The following is a 22,791-nucleotide window of genomic DNA, read 5'->3' on the forward strand; positions in this document are numbered from 1 at the left end:
AAAACTTTACAGTCCGAAGCAACATGCCACGCTGAGCTGTGAGATAAAGTCAGATTAAAGTAGGCTGAGCTCAAAAGAGAACAAACAAACCTTACTAATTTATTTTACGCATGTGTATATGCGTGTTTGTGGGTTGAACGGATGAAGCAAGGGAGGAGATTAGCATTTTTATGGATATGATTCCTGCCATTGCTACACACTTGAAAATCTTGCTTAAGCTCAGGCAGTTTGTAAACAAGAATAAATACACCTACAAATATATTTGCATTTAGCTGTTAGTTAATCAGTTAATTGACCTATGCCTGGCACCCAACAAAGCACCTCATACTGACTTATACATCACTTACAGGGCAGAGGGAACAATAATGGTGGAGAAAGAGATGTCTGGCCTAAGTGCCTGCTAAGCTGTCACACTGCTGTGGGGACAAGAGGAGCCTGCCTAAATCCCAGCCTGGCGCCAGGGCTGAGGGCAGTGTGGATGGCAGCTGCTGACACCAATACTGCAGACCAAACTCAGAGTGCTCAGGACCATGGATGTCCCCTGCCTCTGTCAGCTGGCACAGCTGTCTGGCTCTGCTATGCAGCAGGTGGCTGTTGGCCAAAGCCAGCTCCTGCATGGCCACCAAGCATCCCATCAGTACACGCCACCCCAGGTCCTCCCTGCCTCCTTCCCAAGGAAAAGTGCATTTTGCAGTGCACTACACTCTGGGACAGTGTAGTCATGGTTTTGGCTGAGATACAGTTAATGTTCTTCACAGAGGCTTGTATGATGCAGTGTTTTGCATTTTTGATGAAAGTAGTGGTGATAACACACTGATGTTTCAGTTGTTGCAGAGCAGTGCCTAGACAGAGCCAAGGACGCCCAGCTCCACATGCTGCCCTGCAGAGAGGGGCTGGGAGGGAACAGAACCAGGACAGCTGACCCGGAACAGGCAAAGGGGTGTCCTGTACCATACAGCATTGTGCTGGGGTAAAGAGGGAAGAAGGGGGGACATACATAGCAGTGGTGTTAGTCTTCCCAAGAAACCATTATGCATGATGGGCCCTGCTTTCCTGGAAGTGGCTGAACATCTGGAGTTGTGGATGTGGATGTTGCCCATGGAAGTGTGAATGAACCCCCTGTTTTGCTTTGTTCGCATGAGTGGCTTTTGCTTTACCTAGGGAACTGTCTTTACCTCAACCCACGAGCTCTCACACCTTTACCTTCCCAATTCTCTGTCCGTCCCACCTGGGGAGAGGACATGCATGGTTGCGTGGTGCTGAGCTGCTGCTCGGCTAAAGCACAGCCAATGTTTGGGGAGCCTCTCCGTTACCATAGCGCTGTGCTACAGCAATGTCGGCAAATTAATCACTTATACAATCGTGTTTGCTAAGAATACAAGGCACAGTCAGATGATCCAACGCATTTCAGCAGCTCCGCGCAGTTGGGTTAGCACACTTCCTCGTCTGCAATCTCAGTGTTATCCTCGTCTGCACTGTCATTTCTCCATATTTCAATTTCTCTTAACAGGCAGCTTATCAGGTACGGGATCTCTGCTCCAGGCTAAGTCAAGCTGTTTTCCTTCTTGCTTTCCTGCTTGTTTTCTGTCTTTTATTCTTCCCTTTCCTCCTCTTTTTCTTGTAATATGAAAATGTAATAAAATGCACATTATTATACATCAACTTTCCTGGAACAAAACTGCCCTGTTAAAAATATTAACTCATCCCTAATGGCCCGCAACTTTCTTTTTTTCTTTTTTTTTTGCATTTTGCTCTGATCAGCACGAGGGCAGAGCTCACTGTAAGTCCAGCTTTGCAACAAATTTTAGGAGCATCAAGTAGCAAGGGAGCAGTGAGGACATCAAGATCAGCTCTCTAGCCTCAGGAGTCAGAGCTGTTAGGGCTGACTTGACAGCATCTCCTCAGCCTTCAGCCAGGAGCCCCAGGAGCCCCAGAACACTGTACAACAAAGTTACAGTACACCCCACCAGCAAGTTCACCCCACCTCCCAAGAACACAGCAGAAGCCACGGTCGATGTAGTGGAAAACAAAACCAGGTCCATTCTCCTTGCAACCTTACATTAAAAATACAAATATAGCGGAGACCAAAGGACTAACTGTGCAAACTTAATTTCCCATCTCCAGGAACTCTCTCTCTCCAATTTAACTGTGTAATCTCCATAAGATTATCAAGATCTATCTCAAAACCACCCTAATTGAAAGACCATTACACAACTTCAAGCCTTATGTGGTTGGAAGCTTTCTTCTAATTTCCCATTCAAAGTTATTCACGACCAACTTACACAATTTAATCTTGTGTGGTTGCTAACTTTTGACTTACACCCGTTTTCCTCCTTCTTGCTATTGAGTCCCAGCTGTGCGTAAAAAGACATTGTAAACCATCCCCTCATTTGCTCAATTGGCCAGAGTTAAACAAATTAAGCTGTTTACTCTCACGTCATACAATAGAGAGCTCATTTGTGTGACCACGTCGCTAGCCCTCCTACTGTTCTAATTTAACATTTTCTTGCCCTGGGTCTCCAGAGCTATGTATGATCCCACTGGGCTACTCCACTGGCAGCAGAAAGCTCTTGCACAGTGGTAAAACCACGCTTCCTGGAATCTGCCCCATTACTCTCCTCAGATACCCACAAACGGTGCTAGCGTCCCCAGCAGCAGCGTCCCACTGCTTGCTCAAGGAGGCCCTGGCCAGGTGGTGCCATGCATCTCTCCCTCCTGTTCCCGTCATGGCTCTGCTTCACGCAGGAAATTCTTGTTGGTCTATACGTGCAAAACTCGACATGGCTTTGCACCCAGCGCTATTAAATGTTATGTCATTTGTATCACTCCAATCAACAAAGTCATCTAAATTCCTTTCATATGACAGCCCGGTGCTGTTTTGTACGGACCCCACCTTCTCGAGCTCCCCATGCCCCCCCTATGCTGCAGGGTCTGAAGCAGCACTGCGCATTCACTCTCCCAGTGCCTCCCAGGCTCTGTAAGCACCGCTCTCAATTCATACAGCTTTATTTGGATATAGTTGCTGTACCTTCTGCTTGGCCGTCTCCACCATTCAGCTCTTGCACTGAGCCACCACTTTCATTTTAAGCAACCGTATCCTGTGGTGCATGGTATCAAGTGCTTGGCTCTACATAAATCACATTCCCGCATTACCCCACCTAAGAAATCTGTTATATAAAAAAGATGTTAGATTAGTCTGCCACAATCCATCTTTGATAAAATCTCACTGCAATTTATTCTTCCTCATTATTTCCACGTCTAATTATTCTTTCCTACAAAATATGTCATGAGACACCATGTACTATTGCATTCAAGCCAACACGCCTAGAGTTCCCTGCATCACTTTTCTATTTTTTAGCTGAGTTGGGACTGCGTGTACAGGATGCAAACACTTCCCCTCCCTGCAGCTGAGGAGCCCCAGGACAGCCTCGCTGCAAGCCTGGTGCACTGCTTTTGGTTATCCAGAGCCAAGATCACTGGGACTCTTTCTTTTGTCTCACCAAGATGTTGCAGTTTTTCTTGGCTTGGTTTGGTTTGATTTATGGTTTTGTTGATGTTGTTTGTTTGTTTGTTTTAACTTTGCTATGAATATCTTCTGGTCTCCTACAGATTTATTGAACACCACACTGCTCCAGATCCTACAGAAGGCTCCGCTTTCATGCACAGGTTGTGTCATTATATACAGACACAAGTTCTCCTTTCAGTTTGGGCATGGTTTATTTCAGTTCTGCCTAAGCTGACAAAAGACAGGTTTTGGTTAAACCAAAATAAGTTCATTTGCACCAAAATAAGAACGCCCATGCACAAGGTCACATCAGGTTAATCAAATCACTTTAAAAATGGACTTAAGGTCAACTGGTGTAATCTCTCTGTGTAGGCAAGGCCAAAGCCAATAATGGAACATGAAGTAGGTTGAGTTCTCTCATTAATTGCATGTGTCCCTGTGTTCTGACCAAACCTGATGGTTCCGAGGTGGCAGGGCTTGCTGCGGACACAGCTGGCACAGGGCTCTGCCACCACCTGGGGCTCACTGCAGGGCTCAGGGGGCCTTGGTGAGAAAGCTTTGGCTGGCTCGGCACAAGGCCACGGGCTGCACACAACCAGAAACAGCAGAGAAACAAGGAAACAGGAGGTGTGTAAGGAAAACAGAGTTGGATCACTTTAATAATACCAACAGTACTGTTCCACGTGATTTTTATTTTACTACTTTGGTTAAAGATGTTATTCCCCTAAAGTCCCTAACTACCCCAGCACAAGCCTGGATTCAGCATTCTGGTATAGGCACATAGCTCATTCCTCCACCTCGGAAGGAGCAAGCTATGTCAGCGCTAAACCCTTTGTGTTGTTCTTGGGCAGCTGCATAATTCAGGCCAAAACAATGCAACTTGTGTGCATAGACAAGCCCTGCTTCCAAACTGTAAAGACGTGGCACCATTTTCTGACATTACTGATGAGCAGAAGTTGGATTTGACACCAGTGTCTCTGAAATCTCGTGTTGCTTCCAACACGATGCGACTTGAATTAAGACCTCCTCGCTTGCTACTTTTAATGCTTATAATGCTTAATAACCTTCAGCTGTTTTTGAGTACTCGACCTGTCTTAAACACGTGAAATAACTTGAGACATAAACAGAGTGGTAAAAAAAAACAGGAACCATTGCAGGACTTTCTGCCAAACGTCACGGAAGTCTGTAGTTTAGCAAAAAACATTCAAACCAATTCTACTTTTTCTCTAGATCAAATAATTCTAACCCACTGCTCTGAATGAACAGAACAAAAGAACAGAAATAACCACTCTTACAGCCATTTACTTTTTCCTAGAACATCACCGAGAAAAACTTTCAAGACTCAGCAGTGAACACATGGTCAGCCTAAGAGGTACCAATGCCTTCCACTCATACAGCCTCCCCACCTGGCTTCCCCAGGAGCCTCCCCTCTGTGCCATGGGGCAGCGGTCGGGCAGCCCTGGAGCCTCGCCATGCTCTCAGTGCTCAGGATGCTCTGCTCCTCTGCACCAACTCACCGACACGCCGATCTGCTTCGATCAGTGCACGACAGGAGAAGCCTCTTCTTGGTTTTGGAAAGTATTTTCCAGAAAACCAGAAACCTAAATGCATTTTTTTTCCGAGAGGATAACTACAGCAAGGAGCTGCAGCCCAGGAAGTTTGTAAGAACTAAACAAATTCTCCAACAAAATGGTACACGGTGTTGCACGATATTGAGAGCAAGAGGTTCACGCTGCATCCTCGTTAAACAGCTGGTGCTCAAACAGCATTCATAGGACTGACCTATGAAGACAGTGCAAGCCACAAACGCTGCTCCTTTGAGGCAAGTTCCCGTATCCACATGTTGAGGATGGGTGAGCAGCGATCCAGCATATTAAGGACACAGGGGAGCCGTCATTCTGCTAAAAACAAAGCGACTCCTCGCACACCGAACACCGCACGCCGTGAGCTCCGGCAGCCTCGCCGCTCGCCGGGCACACGGGGCGGCCCCGGCTGGGCACAGCTCTGCCCCGGCCGCCCGCAGCCCGAGGGGCACCTGGGCGGCTCTCACCGCGGCCGCCGCATCCTCGCGGGCTCGCCCCCGCCGCACAGAGGCACCCGACGGAGGGTTCGGTGCCGGCCGGCGGTTCTCCACCGCGCACCCTGAGCGGGGGGCCCGGCTCCGCTTCGCTCCCAGCCCAGCGCCGGCCGCCTATGGAGTTACCTCTCGCAAACCCAATTCGTGAGCGAACCGCATGAGGAGCTCTCAAATATCCCCGAATTTCTGCTTCTCGCGGAAACACTTCGTAAAACCGAATGCTCCCACAGCCCCCGTGAGAAGAGTAACTTTTCAACCTGGCTTTTACGTTCTACAGTTAGGCGCGAGATTCAGTTCGGAGCCATTCTCCACCGTATTTTCAGAAAAACGCGTTCACAAACTGACCGAAAACCACGGCAGAACGAGGAAACTCCGATGGAGCCCACGGTAGCCTGCAGCGAACAGGCTCCCGCCGGCAGGACGGCGCAGCCCGCAGCCCTACCGGCTCCCCGCAACCCAATCGGCTTCCCGCACCCCCGCTCCCCCTCCCCCCGCTGCCTGCGCCCGACGCCCCACGCCGCTTTTTTGGAACGCGACACGACTTCGGCGTTAAGTTGCGCTGGAAATCTCCCATCTCCCCGAAACTTCGCCGGGACCGCCGGGGGGTGCCGGACGAGGGCAGGGCTAAGCCGGGCTCCCCCGCAGGGGCACGGGGACCCTCCGCCCCCGCCGACGCTCGGCGGTCCCGCAGCGTACGTACCGTCCGGGAGGAGGACGCGCGTTCCGGAGCCGCTCTCAGTGCCATGCCCGGCCCCGGCGCGTTGCCCCCGTTGCGCCGGGGGTCACCGCCCGGCCCAGGGCGCCGCTGCCCGCGGGACGCGCGGCATGGGGCGGGCGGGGGTTGCGGGGCGGTGCGAGCTGCCGGCGCGCTGCGGCGGGACTCGGGGGAGACGCCGGTGGCGGCGGCCGGTTGTGTAACGCGACGGCGGGCAGAGCCCGGCCTCCCGGCACTGCACAGGCGCGCTCCTCCTCCCGCCCCGCTGCCACCGGCGGCCGCCCGCACCGCCACCCGCGGAGCGCGGCCCCGCCCCGCACTCACGGGACGGGACGGGACGGGACGGGACGGGACGGGGCAGGGCAGGGCAGGGCAGGGCAGGGCAGCGCGCAGGAGGATAGCAGCCCGCGTGAGGCCGGCGGAAAGTGGGTCAGTGCTGCCCGGTGGTGCTGAGGTTCGGCGTGGCCGCGGCCCGGCACGCACCGCCCGCGGGACCCACGGGGAACGCACCGGAGCACTCCGGCCGCCGAGCCCCGCCGGGCACAGCAGCGCTCCGCCTGATCCAGCCGGCTTTCGGCACCGAGTCCATGCCCCAAACAAGCTGCTCTTTGACGTGATTAGTCATTCCGCACCATGAGTCACTGATTTAACATTTGCCGCTTCCTTCCTCATAGGACTCCTTTTTTTCCTTCCCTTTCTCCGCCGTGAATCTCTCCCCTCCTCCCAGGGCCAGGGGCAGCTCGCGGCTCCCGCCCGCTCCCGCAGCATCCCGTGCCGACGGCGGGGGCAGCGGGCCGGGGAGCTGCGGCCGCTTCTCTCGTTCCTTTGGGTAACGCGAACGGACGAGACTTCAATGCCGCTTCTTTTTGCTCTGGAAGCACCTGAAGCGTTGGCACGAAGGCTGAAGGCATCATGAGGGTCTCTGAGCTACACCCCACCCGCTGCGGGCACCTGCATCCCGTAAGCCCCCTCCAAGGCAGCGCACTCACACCATCAGGTCGGCTTTGTTGCTACCTTTCAGCCGTGCCGTTGCGGTGCTGCAGAACTCGGCATTGCTGCCTGCAGCGCTGCCATGGTGGTACTTGATTCCCAGCTCAGGGCTCCTGCTCTGCATTGCCCGATCCACTTGGCACAGCTCTGGGGGCAGAACGGAACCCAAAGGAGGCTCTGGACGATGGACTTTGCTACAGGGAAACCTAATGCTACCACAGAAAGGGAAGTGATGTTGTTACAGTGACAATCCTGAGGAGCAGCTGCTGTTACGGATGAGGGCAAAGGAGTGGGTACCTCTGCATTCAGTTATTATTTCTGCTCTCTTACAGGAGAGGAAGCATGGTGTAGCAATGTGAACTGCCACACATGGCAAAGCTCGTTTTCCCACCGAGAGCTGGTGTTTTGTGGGACCACAACCTGGTCCCACGAAAGAAGGCAACCTTTCTCCAGTCCACGTAGCAAAACCCCTTCCCACCTTTTCTCAGGCAAGGTGCAAGTAGCTGCCAAATGTGGCATTCCTCTGCTTTTCAGTTGAGCTGGGATGTGGGTTTGCAGGGCAGCCTGGCTAAGTGAGCAGCAGTCACTGGGAGGATGCTGTTGCCTGCACAGATGGTCACGTGGGGAACTGGTTCCATCCCAGGGAGAGCGCTGCATGCTCTACAGGTGTGATGCTTAAAGCTGAGACCCCGTAGAGGGATGCCATGGGCTGCACAGGCAGGATGCGGCCCCAGAGGGCAGGGTTCCCTGCAGACACTGCACAAATTGTGACAGCTCTGGATCCAGCTGCACGGTGTGTGCTGGTTCCCCCCGCAGAGCAGGGTCAAGCCCGGACAGCCCATCCTGTGAGCCCAGCGAGCTCAGCAAACAACACCAATGCTGTTACAATGCAGCAAAACCCCGCGGGACGTCATGGCATGCATTAATCACAGTAATGTGATGTTCTGACCAGAGGTCATGTCATGTTTGAAGTGTTTGAACCCAGACCCTTGGCAGGTAGAGCCGCAGTGGGGAGCAGGCTGAGCAAGCGTGGGGCCGCTCTCCCTGTGGCAAAGCTGAAAGAGTTTCCATGTGGATGGCTTTAATTACTTCATTCCAAAGAACGCACTCTCTGCTAAGATCCCTCCAGAAGTTAAACAGGAGCGGTGAGGCAGACGCTGGCACAACAGAACCCATGCACTGCTCAGCATGCCGCAGAGGTGGGCAGCTGTGGCTGTTCTCTGCAATGGGTGCCAAACTCTTGGAGTGGTTGGTATTATTTTTTGACTGTGTTGCATTGCAAGGACATGTCAGCAGCTATAAAGACAAAGGGTGACTGAGTTTGGCCATCAAATAAGAACAGCAAAGAAAATGTGTGTTTACATGTGTGTGTTTACAGCCTGTCCCTGTGGTACATGCCCAGCACTCCGGGGAATCCTACACAGTGCCATGACCCAAATCAGCACCCAAGCCTGCCTCACTGCAAAGCATGCCTGTAATTTCAACTTGATGCTGTTCTTTCATGCAGCAGCTACTGGAAGGCTTGGGGTAAGCCACACGAAAAGAATAGAGGGGAACAGAGGCAACAAAGCAGAAGCAGCACCCTTGCCTGGATCCACAGGGGCTGGGGCAGTACAGTATATATGCTGGGCCCTGGGATGTGGCTCAGGTGCTGCACTCCGGGACTGGCAGGACATGGAGAGTATTGTGCTGGCACTGCTGCACAATGCTGGTACCTTGATACTGTGCCGGGTAAAGAATTTAAGCTCCTTCTTCTTTAGTTTGAGCTGTGCCTGAGAAGCAGAGCTATTGCACCCTTGTGTTCCAATGTACGCACTTATTTTTCATATTTATATCACCGAGGAGACTCTCCGTCTTTTACAGTGGTGACAGTGGGTGCAGAGGAGCAAATAGGCACTTCCCTCGCAGCCTGGCAGAGTTCTGGTGCCTCTGTCACATTTTCAGATCTCTGCTTTCCAAGATCTCTACTGGTCCTTGATCCCGGCGCTGGGGCTTAGGTTAATGGATGGGGACTTATATGAAGGGATAGACTGATTTGAACACACAGTTCATTTTTTTCAGGATCAAGTGCTGTAGGTGTATGCTTAACACTGCTGAAGTCACTTTGATCTTCTCCGAGGACAGAATTTTCTGCAGATTAAATTCTCAGCTCTGAACGATGGTATTGGTTATTTAACAGAATCAAAGTTGGAAGATGGTTAAATAATTAGTGAGTTGAATTTAAAGAATATAGCTGAAGTTTCTGGGATATTTTAGTCACATTTACTTGTAATATACAAAATATACTGCCTCAGAGCCTGTCAGTATGCAGCCCTGCGCTCCGAGCAGCACCCCACAAGTATTAGCGTGCTTCTCCCTTTGCAGATGCATCTGTTCTTGGGGCCTATGCAGCTTTGCCTTCATTTTTCTCCCTTCAAAAAGACTAAAATTAAAACTCAGGGTTGCACCACAGTCACATGAGAAGATGGGTAAAATCCCGCTCTCATTTAGGCTCAGAAAAGGGAATGGAAACTCCATTAAATGCAGAGAAAAAAAAAACCAACCACATTTATTCTAGTGTGAACGGGATTCCCCTTTGGTGTCCAACCTGGCAGGAGCCGCTTGCTGTCCCACCAAGCACCAAGCAAGAGTGATATCCGACTCCTCTGCAACCATGTAGAATATGTTTGTACTCATTTGGAAACCTGAGAGGTGCCAAAGTCAGAGATCAGGTCGGGAAATGGAATAGAAGAATATTTTAATGAAGCTGATCATACTTTAAACAATTATTATTTTTATAAAGGAAAAACTGTTACTGTCTGTTGTAAATAAGAATCCTCATGGTCTGCTATTCTGCTTGACTCAAAGAAGTGGGGGAAAAGCCTTGCAAAAGCAAGAGCAGGGGCACCCCCTTCTCTCCTTATTGTTCTGTGAGCATCCAGACTCCGAAGCTTCTCCAGCTGTATCTCAGTGGGATCCTATAGGATAAGACACCTATGCATTAATTTGCTTTGATCCTGGGTTTGTATCTTCTGGAAGCTGCACCGAAGACAAAGTCAGGCTGCTGCATTTAAATATGGGCTAAGTGGGCATAGTGACAGCTCTTCAAACATCTCCTGCAATGGTCTTTCAGGTCACATGCAGGAAAGAAAACAGTGTGTGTCCCTGATCCCAAGTCAACCTGGTCCTTGGGTGCATCCCACTGTTTTCCTTCTGCCCTTTTACTGATTTAGTTGTTTTTACAAGCGCAGAGGCCTTCTAAATAAATTAATGGATTTATAAAATAAATTATCTGATCTTCCACAGAGATCTGATCCTGGGAGTGAGACAGACTGAAAGCACCAGGCACTGCTGGTGCCATGCTGCTGTGCTCATACCTGCCCAAAAGCAAGTTAAAATGCAAGTCTGGGAGACTTTGTCACAGAGTTTTACCACTGAACAATACTGAAACGTGTCAAGAATTAGACAGAACTGCGTGGGATGCACTCTCTACTCACAGAAATGTGTGTTTTTCTGGGCACAGAGGAGGTGCTGAGCACCATCAATGAACTGACTATAACGCTAGAAGCAAATATTATGTGACGGATTTCATTTGCCAGCAGGGTGGCAAAATGTCTGTCCAAAGAAGTGCAAACAACGCCCGCCGACCCGCTGAAATCAGCTGGTGCCATGCAGCTGCAGGTGGTCACACCTTTGTTTTTCTACAGAAAGTGAATATGTAGTTGGAGTTTCCTTATCTAAGTAGGAATACCATCACCTTTGATCAGGGTTTGTGAGCGAGGGATAAAGAAGAAGCAGTCTGATGCACCCACTTGCTATGGAACTCGGGTCATTCTGCAGAGGCAAGACGTATGGGAAACTGTTTTTTTTTTCCTTTGGACAGCTGGTCTCTCCTCTTGACCCCATTATGGTGCCCGTGTGGAACTGCCACCCTCTCACCCAGACCTTGGGGCTGCCCATCACATCCCACCTGGCTGGGCACCTCCGTGACACCTCCAGTCTGCCCACAGCGAAAGGGTTCAGACACATGGTTCCTGTCTGTTTTGCACTAACCACCTGCCAGCAAGGTTCGGTGTTACTCATGAAGGCCATCCACCCCTGTACACAATTCTGCCTTCAGCACCGCATACACACACACTCTGGTCACGCTCTGCAGACCCAGCCCAGAGCTTCTCCGAACATCATCACAAATCACCCTCTGGGATATGGTTGCTTACAACAAATTTATTTCAACGGAATTGAAAAACCCTCTTGTTCTGGAGCACAATTAATGAAGAGTTGAGGCTGTGTTCATCTTCTAGTTCCCCACATCTTTCATCCCCACCCTGCCCACATAATACCTCTGCCTACCTCTGACACTGACGGCAGTGCTAGGCTGCAGAATAACAGTCCTTTCAACTGAAGAAAAACAAGAGAGAGACACTCAGACAATAATTTTAGAAGTGCATTGTTTCCTGTAGAGCCTCAGTCCTTTCACTCCCAGAACTTGGGCTGACCTGCATTAGGCACAGACTGCTATAAAAACGGCCCTCCCTGCGGGTTTGCTGCCCCGTCATCATCTCCTTGGGCTCATCGAGGCGGCACACAGCAGTGCGTGCGTGGCACAGAGCGTGTCACTGGCGCAGCAACCGGTGGGTGAATCATAATGAAACTATGAAGAGGAAACATGTCACAAAGGAAAGCTCGCTTTTCAGTGGAGTGCTTCATCTACAGAAGAGTGCTCAAGTTAAGGATGCCGATGAGAGAATTAACTTGTGCCCTGGTCACTTAATGCAGCGTTTTATGCAGTTATTTACCGGTTCTGTTGCTATGGGAAATGTGAATACTTGCCATGACAACTGCAGCAGATCGTGGCACACAACCCACTTCAGCACTGCGTCTTCATAAGGAAACGCTCCCATTCATACGTCCTACAAATTCTGTGTCCTTGACAGCAGCTCAGCGTGGGGTTTTTAGGCGCAGCCATTGCTTTTCTGTGTTTTACAGTGGGGTATTGCCTTGTGTCTAAAATTGGTTATTACCTATTTCTTAGGTAGCTCTTCAATATTAGACCTTAAAGCACTTTGCAAAGGTAAACCTTAAAAAAAATATATTAAAATTAAAATTAAAAAAAAAATACAAGAAAAACCCTCTGCTTAATTTACAGATGAGAAAATCAGGCAAAAAGTTTACATGAGCCCCCACAGCACAACAGTATTGGGACTGGCATTTGCAGCCATGTCTGTTAGACAAACAGCAGGGGAACAGGAGAACGCCTTCCTTTTTTTTATTTATCAGAAATGATGTGTGTTTGTGTCTGAAAATGCTATGGGCAGAACTGGGGATGTCCACCACCACCCGGGATTCAAGTGATTTCTGGAGGGGAAGAAATAATGCATCAAACTGTAGTCAAGAATTGTGGGTACACACCTGGAACACAAATAATGCACTGAGATGAAATATATGGCTGAGCAAACCATTAGTGAACCAATCTGTAATCATTCTGGCTATTTACTTCCTAACCTTTCCAAACATGTTCAGAAGTGCTTAACAAGTGACATCTCTTCTTTATCACAAGGCTTAGCCTAGAGGGAAACTCTTTTAGTTGCCGACGTTAACCATGTTGCTTTTGGCACTGGATCTATTACTTTGCTTTAAAAAACAGCATTGACAACTTTTTTCCACTGTTTAATTTGTGCAGTCACAGTAATTAAATAAGAATCTCCAAATATTCCCTGACATATTGCAGATTTATCATCATTGAAACATTCTTCTGCACATTTCCATAATTGCTGCTGTTCAGAACAAATGGTTGTGCACTGAAAGACTGACAATTTTCTCCTTTTTGTTAAGTTCCCATTTGTTTGCCCTCTTGGCAGTGTTGTACAGCAGTTTCATTTCATAATTAAATTATTTTCCATTGGCATATAGAGGCAATAGATTACTTTCCTTTTTTTTTTTCCCCCATTGTTTTGTACTGTTTCTAAAGATGTGCGATCCAATACATCCTGTAGGGACCCAGTGTGTCCTTTAACAGCATCTTACAAAACATTATTCACGTGCCACCCCAACTGAGTAACAAATATAATATTTATTTTCATTTTTAACAGCAAAAATAATACCTTGAAGCTTCAGTACACAGCCCCTGTGTGGAGCTGAGGTGAGAGCCTCAACTTTTCAACAAGTTTCCTCTAAAATAAGGGCCCACAGCCAGAGGGGTTGAACTCAGCCATCTCCTGCTTGCCATGGGCAAAACCCAATACCCATGTGGACATCAGCCACTTCTGGCAGTGCTCACTGAGGCGTATTGAGGGCAGAGAGCAGAGAGTGATCTCAGAGCAAGGTGCCCTCCTCCACCACCCTCTGGAGGACACTTGGAGATCCTTCAGCACACAGCCAGTCCTCAGTTATGTGTTTCTATTTCAGGTCTGGGCTGCTGAAGCTGGCTGGGATGGCTGATCGGCTTACCTGCTGCCTCACAGTATCAGGGCCTGAGTGAGGACAAGCTGGCCCTGACCCAGCCCAGGCAGGTCTGGGGTTGTGCTGGCATGTGGGGGAGAGAAGGAGCTGTGAGAACTGCTCTTTTCTGTAGGTTTCAGGCTTCCCCCCCCCCCCCCCCCCCCCGCCCCCCAGGTTTGTTTGTTTTTTTTTGTTTTGTTTTGTTTTGTTTTGTTTTGTTCTTTTGGGGGCTGTTTTTCTGGATTGGCAGGTGGTACCTATTCTGTTCAACATGTGTCTTTCCTACACCAAGTCATTTTGAGAGTGGGCTTCAAATGTCAAGGCTACCCTCATAACCACACCTGCACTGGGGCAAGGCAAGCTTTCCTTGGCCAGCTTGAAGCAGTGGTCTGTGTGCTCAGCTTTCCCTGTTCACAAAGGCTACAGACCTGAAGGGCTGTGCAAGAAACCGAAAAGAAGAGGCAAAAACATTTGCATTCCAAGCGCTGGAAATGTGGGTATCCACAGGACAGACTTCAAACCCATCCTGAGTCAAACAGGCAGATCTGAGGCATCCGAGATAGCACTGACTGGTCAGCCTTGGAAGGGTCATTTTCCCCTCTGTGTAGGATTTCCATTGCTCACAACTATAAAGGGGTTGAATGGCTCTGTATCAGGAATCTTCCTCTTTTGGAGGAATATAAACAATTGAAAATTTGCATTGATCTAATAGACAAAAACCTAGACAGAGTGCTAGAAACAAGCAAAATTCATTGGGTGGGGCTCACTGCCAGCTCATGATGGTTGACTTGAGAGTTACCTGTAAGATTGAAAAGAATTGCCTTAGAGAGCTCTGTGGAACAATATACACTAAGGGAAGGACGTTAAGCTTTGCTAAAGTCTGACACTTGTACAAATAAAGCTGGACACATTTTTTTTTTTATTTTATTACAAGACTGGTATTGTTTCTGCTTCCCAAAGAGAGTGTGAAGGTGTCCCTTGATCATGTCTAGTGGGGAGAGAACTTACTCACATTTTCTAAATATCCCCTCAGAATGGTAACACAGGGCACCGTTGCTTGTGCGTCCTCATAAAATACAGCCTGGGCAATGCTGCGAGGGAACTAAGCCTTCGTGAATATCAACTCACTTCTGCAACAATTGCATGGCAATAGCTGTGTGCTATATGAAGAATGCACACTCTTTTAGGCTACCCTGCGTGTTAGAGCACTAGATTTAAATCTGGGTGGCTGCAGAGCCTGAGCTGCATTTTTAGAGTAGCTTGGAAGGTAAAATTCGAGACTTTCAGCCAAGCCTATGACTGTGCTTTGTGTGCAATTTACAAATGGGAGAAATTAGAGCCATATCCTTTTACTGAACAAAAAGACAACAGAAATCTTCAGGCAGAATTCTGTGCTCAGATCTACCCACGCTGCATACACTGATGTTAAAGAAAGCCATCTCTGTGCAGCTCATAGAGAGAATGCAGAATGAAAACAGATGCCCAAAGACATATCTTAGAAGAATATATTTAGCCTCTAAGTATCTTGCACTGATGAGTGATTGTGCAAAATAAGATTTTCTTGCCAGCATTATTTTTGTAAATAATGAGGAAAATCTCATCCTTCTTATTACTATAGATAATCTGGTCAAAGTCAGAAGGAATGAGTAGCTTTGGGTATGCATTGGTACAAAGAAGTACTATGAGAATTAATATACTCAGGTTCTTGATCCTTCATTTCAGAGTGTAGGGGAGGTACATGGAGCAGCTGGCAGCATCCAGTCCTCTTGGGGAGAGGGCTGGGCAGAGCCAATGGGTTCAAAACTTGCTCAGTCAGTTTATCAGATGGAAATCTGCCAATTTACATGAAAAGTGATACATAAAACTTCCCAGGGTTGATTGTGTTGCTTAATGGAACTACGCAAGCACATGAAACATTAAATACAATAGAGGGAGTCCAGGAGATTTTAAAGAAGCCATCCCAAGGAGAGAGGAAAGGCTTGAGGCTCCCACTAGCTGTGCTGTGGATGCACTGAGCACAGCACATAGCCTTTGGTGCTGCCAGGATGTTGGTGCACAGCCACCAGCACCTTACAGAGAGCCCCATGCATCACATTGCTGTTACCACCACATCAAAAAGACTTTTGTTCTCACTCATTATCCTCCCAGACAGGAATTAGTGATTTCGGTATCTAGGAAGTACCTCCACAATATAACTATAACACTGAACACAACACTTGCATCTTCAAAAGTATTCAGAATTCAACCCATCATTAATATTTATACTATAATAACTACTGAGCTATTCTTGTATTGGGAAGTACTCATTAACACCAATAAAGCATTGTGAAGATGGGAGTTACTATTCCCAAGACTTATCACTGGCCTCAATCAAAATCCTTTGTAATTCTCTGGGAATACAAACTTCTAATTCTTGTCCAAAATTACTAGAGATTACATGATCTCTTCTCCCATAGATGCAGGACAGATAAAGACTTTCAGAGTGAATTTTGGCAAAATCTAGTGGGGCATTTTCTATGACACTTCACAATGATATTATTATTTTGCTAATGATAACAAACAATTAATAATAATATTTTTGCTATCATATGCCAACTGCATATGAATTAAAATCAGGTTAAGTTCTGTTAAAAAGAAAAAAAGCTTCACAACATTGAGGCTTCTATTATTAATGCAATTACAAAATTGAGCTAAATGACTGTATTTCGTCCAAACAGTCCAGACTTTGCGACTAAAGAATAATTATGTTCATTTATTTTATTGCATTTGAGGTAGAAATTTAGTTAATGTTATTCATTTTGAAGTTCAACCTGGTATCCTCAATTCATACCTGCCGCCCTCTGATGTAAGTGCAATTTAATATCTCTACTTCACACAAATCTAAAGCTCAAAAAATAATGGCAGTGCCATTGCCCTGTGTCTTTCTAGTTCTTTTCATTTTATATAGCCCAGCAGCACAAGCAGGCTTTTCTTCTATTGATAAGGACTCCAGATGTGGCACAGCCATACCTATGACTAACACACTCAACAATACCATTCACAGAATATATCGGTTAGGAGGGCAAGCTAGCACACAGCACTAGCCTACATCACCTCTGGATGTCAGCATCTGTGGAATACAGCCATCTGCTTGCAACAAAGTCACAAAAGAGGGAGATGCACGCTATACAGCCACCCTTACTACACTGAACAAGAGAAAGCCACCTTGGAAGAGAGTAATCTCTGAATAAGAAAAGTCAGGATGGTAGAATAGTTTGGATTTTGATCTCTACTCATTAGAGTCAGCCTCACAGCAGCAATGAGCTTTCCTTACTTTGTACCTCACCTCAATCACATGCTTTGCTACATCCCACGACAATGTGGTAATGCTTCTGGTTTTCTTATTAAAAGTATTTTCTTCATTTCATCATCAACTGAGTGCAGTTTTAGATAAAGACACAAGAAGAAAAATGATACTGGTTCCCTTGTGGCAATAACTTAGCTTGTGTGCAGTACCCTGAACAGAGCCTGGACTACTCTCCTTGGTCCATAACAGCACAAATTCACTAGTGAGGATGCAGTGCTCTGGTAAAGCCAAGTTGTAGGCATTGGTACATGAGGAACACCACTAACTCAGCCAGACTTGGGGAACATCCCTTCCTTTGGTAACAGATGAATAGGTGAGGTTTGGCCTGATAAAATGGGCCGGTTTGACGTGGCTGGCTGTTTCTATAAATACACTACCCAGAGGAGCTGACAATTATATTTTATCACTCATTAAACACACTGCTCAAAGACTGATCCCTTCAGTCGCTGTCTCAGGGGATGCTCCCTCAGCCTGCTTAGGAACCTCTGCTGCTGAATTTCCTTGCTTCAAACCAGGAGCCCAGCTCCATTTACAAAACCAGAGCACTTGGACAGTGAGGGGAGTGGAGCCACGTTTTCTCTTCCTTTGCCAAGTTTCTGGAGATCTCCATTTCCACATGCCTGTTAAGTCAAGGGAAGACAATGGCACTTGGTGGGGAAGTCCTGTGCTTGCCCTGCTCTGGCACCCATTGCACTTGGGCAGTGTCCCCACCAGCAGCACCACTCCCTGAGCAGGTCTCCAAACCCAGCATGCTGCAGCTCGTACCTAAAGCTGTCAGCTGTCATTTGCTGAGAGCAGAGTGGTGAGCATGCAGCCGGTTTGCCTTATATCAGAAATCCACCTGTCTTGAAGGCACTGTGGCATACTTTGCAGCAGCTCTGCTCTCACTGGCTACTCAGGGCTGCAGCAGGGGAGGTGCAGTGTGCAGAGCCTGAGTGGGGGCATCATGGGGCTTGCAGCGTTTCCTCACCTATGCCCAAAGGCAATCACAGAACTTGTGTTTGGGCAGATCTGTATCTGGACAAAAAGATCACAGTGAAACATTAGGGTGGGGAACTGTGCACAAATCATCACAGGAGCCATGAGGCATAAGCAAGTGACTGCCAGCTTCACGTATTATAACATATAACTTGCTGACAGGCAGAACTTCCTTTCCAGAGCCAATTTGTCTCCAGGACAAACTCCTCCTCTGTGAAGATCCTGCAAACTCTTCCTTTCCTCCTTGGGAAAGAGAAGGAAAGCACGCATCAGGAAGGCAACGATGATACACACAGTTAAAGCAGTCTGGCTTGCTTCCCATACAGTGAAGGACACAAGTTCCCACAGTAAGTTCACAAAGCTCTGCTATAATAATGAAGAACATAAATCAGAGGAGCCTTTTCCTCACAACACCACTGCAAACTGCTTTCTGTCTATCACATAGTTTTATTAAAACTAGTTTTGCTTTGGATACAGCCACGAGCAGGATGACAGCCTATACTTCTCTCTTTAATCTTCCTGGCACGTTCAGTTGGCCAGAGTTTAATTAAAATTAATATTAGATTAATTCATGCCTGCTATCATAAAGGATGAGAAAGCTGGAAGAAGAGCATTCAAAATAAGGACAACAACTAGATCCATGAGATCTCTTCTCATTTCTCCTCTCCAAAATTTCTTTTGAAGCTTCCAAACGTTTCTGACTTATCCAGTTTGGAATTTGGAGGTAGGATAGCTTCATAAATGCATTGGGAAATAATACTTAGTAATGGGCAAACCCGAATCTGTGAATCCTGCCAGCTCCTTTGGGATGCGGGTTGGCCAGAAGAGCCAGCATTGTGCAATGTGCTGGCAGAGCAGCTCATACCCCACTACAACACCAAGGCCAGCGTCAAGGGAGGTGGCCACTTCTGCTTCTGCAAAGTGGAGTGTCCAGTCCAAATCAAATTACAAAGCTCCCTCAGCTCTGGGCCGCGCCTGTGCATGATGGCTTCCGCACAGCTCAGAGAATATTGTGGGGTGGGGACAAGATGGGCCCGGCAACCACACTGCAAGTGGCCTTGCACCATAGGTGGTGCCAGTCAAACTCAAGGGACAACATCACCCCCTCTGTTCACATGTGCAAGTGACAATACCACAAGTGGCCCACACAGGCCTAAAATGCTACTGCTCTCTTCTCACCTTCCCTCTGTCTGCATTGCTGGTTTTCATATGAAAGGACATAAACCTCCCCAACAGGTGAGGGACCACCTACGCCACTCACGCGTAACAACAAAATTGGTTCTGCCACCAGCAGTGCACTGCACTGCTGCACAACTTCCACTCCAACGTGGATTTCAAGTCAAAACTGAGTAACATCTTGAAGGGCCTTAGTGAAATAGGAACCTGGGTTCTCACTTTCTGTAAATCACAAGGGGCTGTATTCATCAGAGGGAAGGAACTTACATGCTTCTGAGGAAAAACCTGAGTGGTTTTGGAAATTCCACACATTAATCTCACTTTTCCGAGTGCACTGAGATATAGCCAGAGAAAGTACTATGGAAAATTGTGGCCATGTTGAATAACTGTCTAGCCAAGAGTGACTTCATAGAGTTTTTCAGATATGCCCTGTTCACACCTATCAGCAACTAATTGCAGCATGACTGTAAGATCACCAGGACCATATTGACATGTAAGGAAGTGATTAAGAACACAGAGCTTCCTAAGAAGCAAGGGCTGTCCCACTTTTCACAATGATGTTGGAGAACAGATATCTCTGCAGAGCTCTAATGGGCTACAGGGGTGAGCTATCAATAAGCACTCTTTAATTAAGCTCTTTGAGAAAGTCAGGCTCCCACTGGGCTTGTTGTGAGAGCAGCAAAGCTCTTGATTTATAGCAATTCAGAGCCCAAGCTTTCTAATACTGATGTAGGACACCAAATCACCGAAACCTCTCCTGTATAATTAAAGGCAGGATGTGCTCGTGGTTATAGCAGTTCTGAGTGGGAATGCTGGTGAGTGTATTCCAGGGGTTTATTCCTGGAATTTACATAGTCCATGTTATATAATAGATTGCACCGATGACATAAAAGTGGAGTTAATTAGAAGTGGGGAAGAAACAGTGATGGGAAGATTAATCAGGATCTTCTGAGCTCAGATCATGCCACCAACTTGCTGCAAAGTGTGGAGAGGCCTTTTCTCTTCCTCTGTTAGATTAAGTGGGAAAAGTAATTAAGTTTATGGCTTGATTTTCATAAATGCTATGCAAATTTAAACTTTTTGCTGTGGCTCTGTATCTTTGAAAATCAGGCCAAACAGTGTTATATTTATTCACAGCATTTATAAAAGCTAATATTGTTCCTATATTCTAAATCCATCTTGGTCAGCTCACCAGGACTCTGGGCCTTATTGCAGTACATACGATGTCTGGATTAACCCCTGACTGAACTTCTGCTAAAGCACACTGTGTTAGACCAGTAGCATGACAATGCTGACCACTGTGCTACCTGCACAGTGCCAGAGCTGGTGCTGCCAGGGTCCATGGCTGAGAGCATAATTCAGCTAACAGCACTGGCACTGTGGAAAGTCAGTCTGGGCTTGCAGCTATTCTGCACAGGAGGATGTGACCCGGTCCTTCAGTCACCACATGATCTGTGCAAATTTAATTGATTTGGGAATTCTCCTAAGTTCACTTCCTAGCACTGGCCCTCATTATCCATTTATCTGCTAAGCAGAAGAACTCCTTGCTAATAACTATGCCTTGTTGAGAATACTGGCTCCTTCTAGACTGCAGTTGAGTCACCCCTAGACTTTTTCTCCGCAAAGCCAATCAGGTAGTCCTGGAGTCTTGGAGTCCTTCACCAACATATGTATTTTCTACTTCCTCACACTCTCTAAGTCTTCTGCAGCATTTCATTATCCTCCTTGAATTGAGGGAAGTCTTGCATCAGCATTGACATGAGTGGTAAATAACAGAAGTAATATAACTTAATATCCCTGACTGTATTCCTTCCAACTACAGTACTGTGGCTATTTAACAGTGACTATTAAAATCTTGATCATTGACATTGCTTTAAGTCCTGTGGGTGTATCTATCCAGCTTTGGCCTTCAAAGAATGACTCTATTAGCCCATGCTGAAACAAGAGCAATGTATTTGCCATGAGTAGCCACTGCCTTTGCATTACTTTATGGGACTAAATGGACAAAGGAAGAAAATAACCACAAAATTTGAATTGTCATTCTTGTCACATTTTCATCAGAAAAGCTATGTCAATATTTCAAAGAGAGGAAAGAAAAGAAAAAGATGGGAAGAAAAAAGGAGAGGAGAGGAGAGGAGAGGAGAGGAGAGGAGAGGAGAGGAGAGGAGAGGAGAGGAGAGGAGAGGAGAGGAGAGGAGAGGAGAGGAGAGGAGAGGAGAGGAGAGGAGAGGAGAGGAGAGGAGAGGAGAGGAGAGGAGAGGAGAGGAGAGAAGAGAAGAGAAGAGAAGAGAAGAGAAGAGAAGAGAAGAGAAGAGAAGAGAAGAGAAGAGAAGAGAAGAGAAGAGAAGAGAAGAGAAGAGAAGAGAAGAGAAGAGAAGAGAGAAGAGAAGAGAAGAGAAGAGAAGAGAAGAGAAGAGAAGAGAAGAGAAGAGAAGAGAAGAGAAGAGAAGAGAAGAGAAGAGAAGAGAAGAGAAGAGAAGAGAAGAGAAGAGAAAGGAGGAAGAAAAGGGAGAAAGAAAAAGGAGAAAGAAAAGTGTCTCCAAAGAATTTCACTTTCTTGTTTGCTACAAAAATACCACAGGAAAGAAAATGCTGACAACAAAAATATCTGGACACAATTGCAACCTTAGAGGCCACAGCACAGCTGTGGCCAGTGGACTCTTGCAAGTGAAGTTAACTACTCAGTGGAGGCTAGTCTGAGGCCTTTGTCCCATTCAGAAGTGAAAAATAGTTTCCCACAACAGGTAGGTCATTCTTTTACTCAAGACTGAATTTCAGTCTATGTGCATATCAGATGAACAGAATTTGGTTCAAGAAAAGAGTCTGAAGGGAATTATTTTTTTTCAAACTGTGATGTGCAAAAACACTTGACCCATCAAGAAAAAAAGGCATGAAAAACACAATAAAAAAACCAAAGGTATAAAGGAGAAATAAAGACATCCTTTGGGATAAGGCAGTGGAATGTATGTGGGTGGAAAAGCACACAAGAGAGATATGGAAAGTATTCAAAGAGAAATTACTGTATGCCCAATGGTTATGTGTGCCATTGAGCTATAAATACTTCAGGACTGGAGACAAGGGTAAAATTTATAAAAGGAAGTGGAAAAAGTCATCTTATGTAAGGAAAAGCCCTTTAAAAGCAAAGGGAAATAGAAAAAGTTGAGGTGGAGAATAGAGAAAAAGACCAGTTAACGAAGTGAAGAGAGCATGTCCAGAGACACACACTCTTCTTCTATGTATTGTTCTCTAAGTGCACATGTTTATGAAGATCTTACCATTACCAATCATGCCATCAGTTCTGAAGGTGCATTTCAGGAGCTGGCTGTACTTGACTGCCACAGAGGCTTAGTATGACCCCTCAGAGCCACCCTCTGCAAACCTGCTGGCCCTCTGGCATTCCTCCTGTCACTGGGTGGCCTCCTGCTGCCTCTCATGCTGTCCTACACTTGAACCTCCACCAGGCTCTGACTGCTTTTCTGTTTTGTGCTTGTTCGGCACCAAAAGGGCCAAGTTCCTGAATATGCTCTGTGACAAAGTTATGAATCACAACATGAGAGCCAAGACTGGCTGCTTACATTTCCAGTGCT

General features: G+C 47.1%; 1 protein-coding gene across 5 annotated transcripts in view; it reads right to left on the reverse strand.

The window, feature by feature from the left end:
• PASD1 (PAS domain containing 1) overlaps window positions 1-22,791 on the reverse strand; it is an 88,445-nt gene that overhangs the window by 41,250 nt on the left and 24,404 nt on the right. For 3 of the 5 annotated variants that reach the window (XR_005859855.2, XM_015278644.4, XM_004940851.5), the window contains exon 1: window positions 6,283-6,591. The exons of 1 other annotated variant lie outside the window; for it this stretch is intronic. The gene's annotated coding sequence lies outside the window, so the exon portion shown is untranslated. Of the gene's footprint in view, window positions 1-5,927; window positions 6,008-6,282; window positions 6,592-22,791 lie in introns of those variants that run through there. One more of the 5 variants, XM_046941132.1, reaches the window with a different exon arrangement.

Source organism: Gallus gallus, chromosome 4 (genome assembly GCF_016699485.2).
Source record: "Gallus gallus isolate bGalGal1 chromosome 4, bGalGal1.mat.broiler.GRCg7b, whole genome shotgun sequence".
NCBI classification, from domain to species: domain Eukaryota; kingdom Metazoa; phylum Chordata; class Aves; order Galliformes; family Phasianidae; genus Gallus; species Gallus gallus.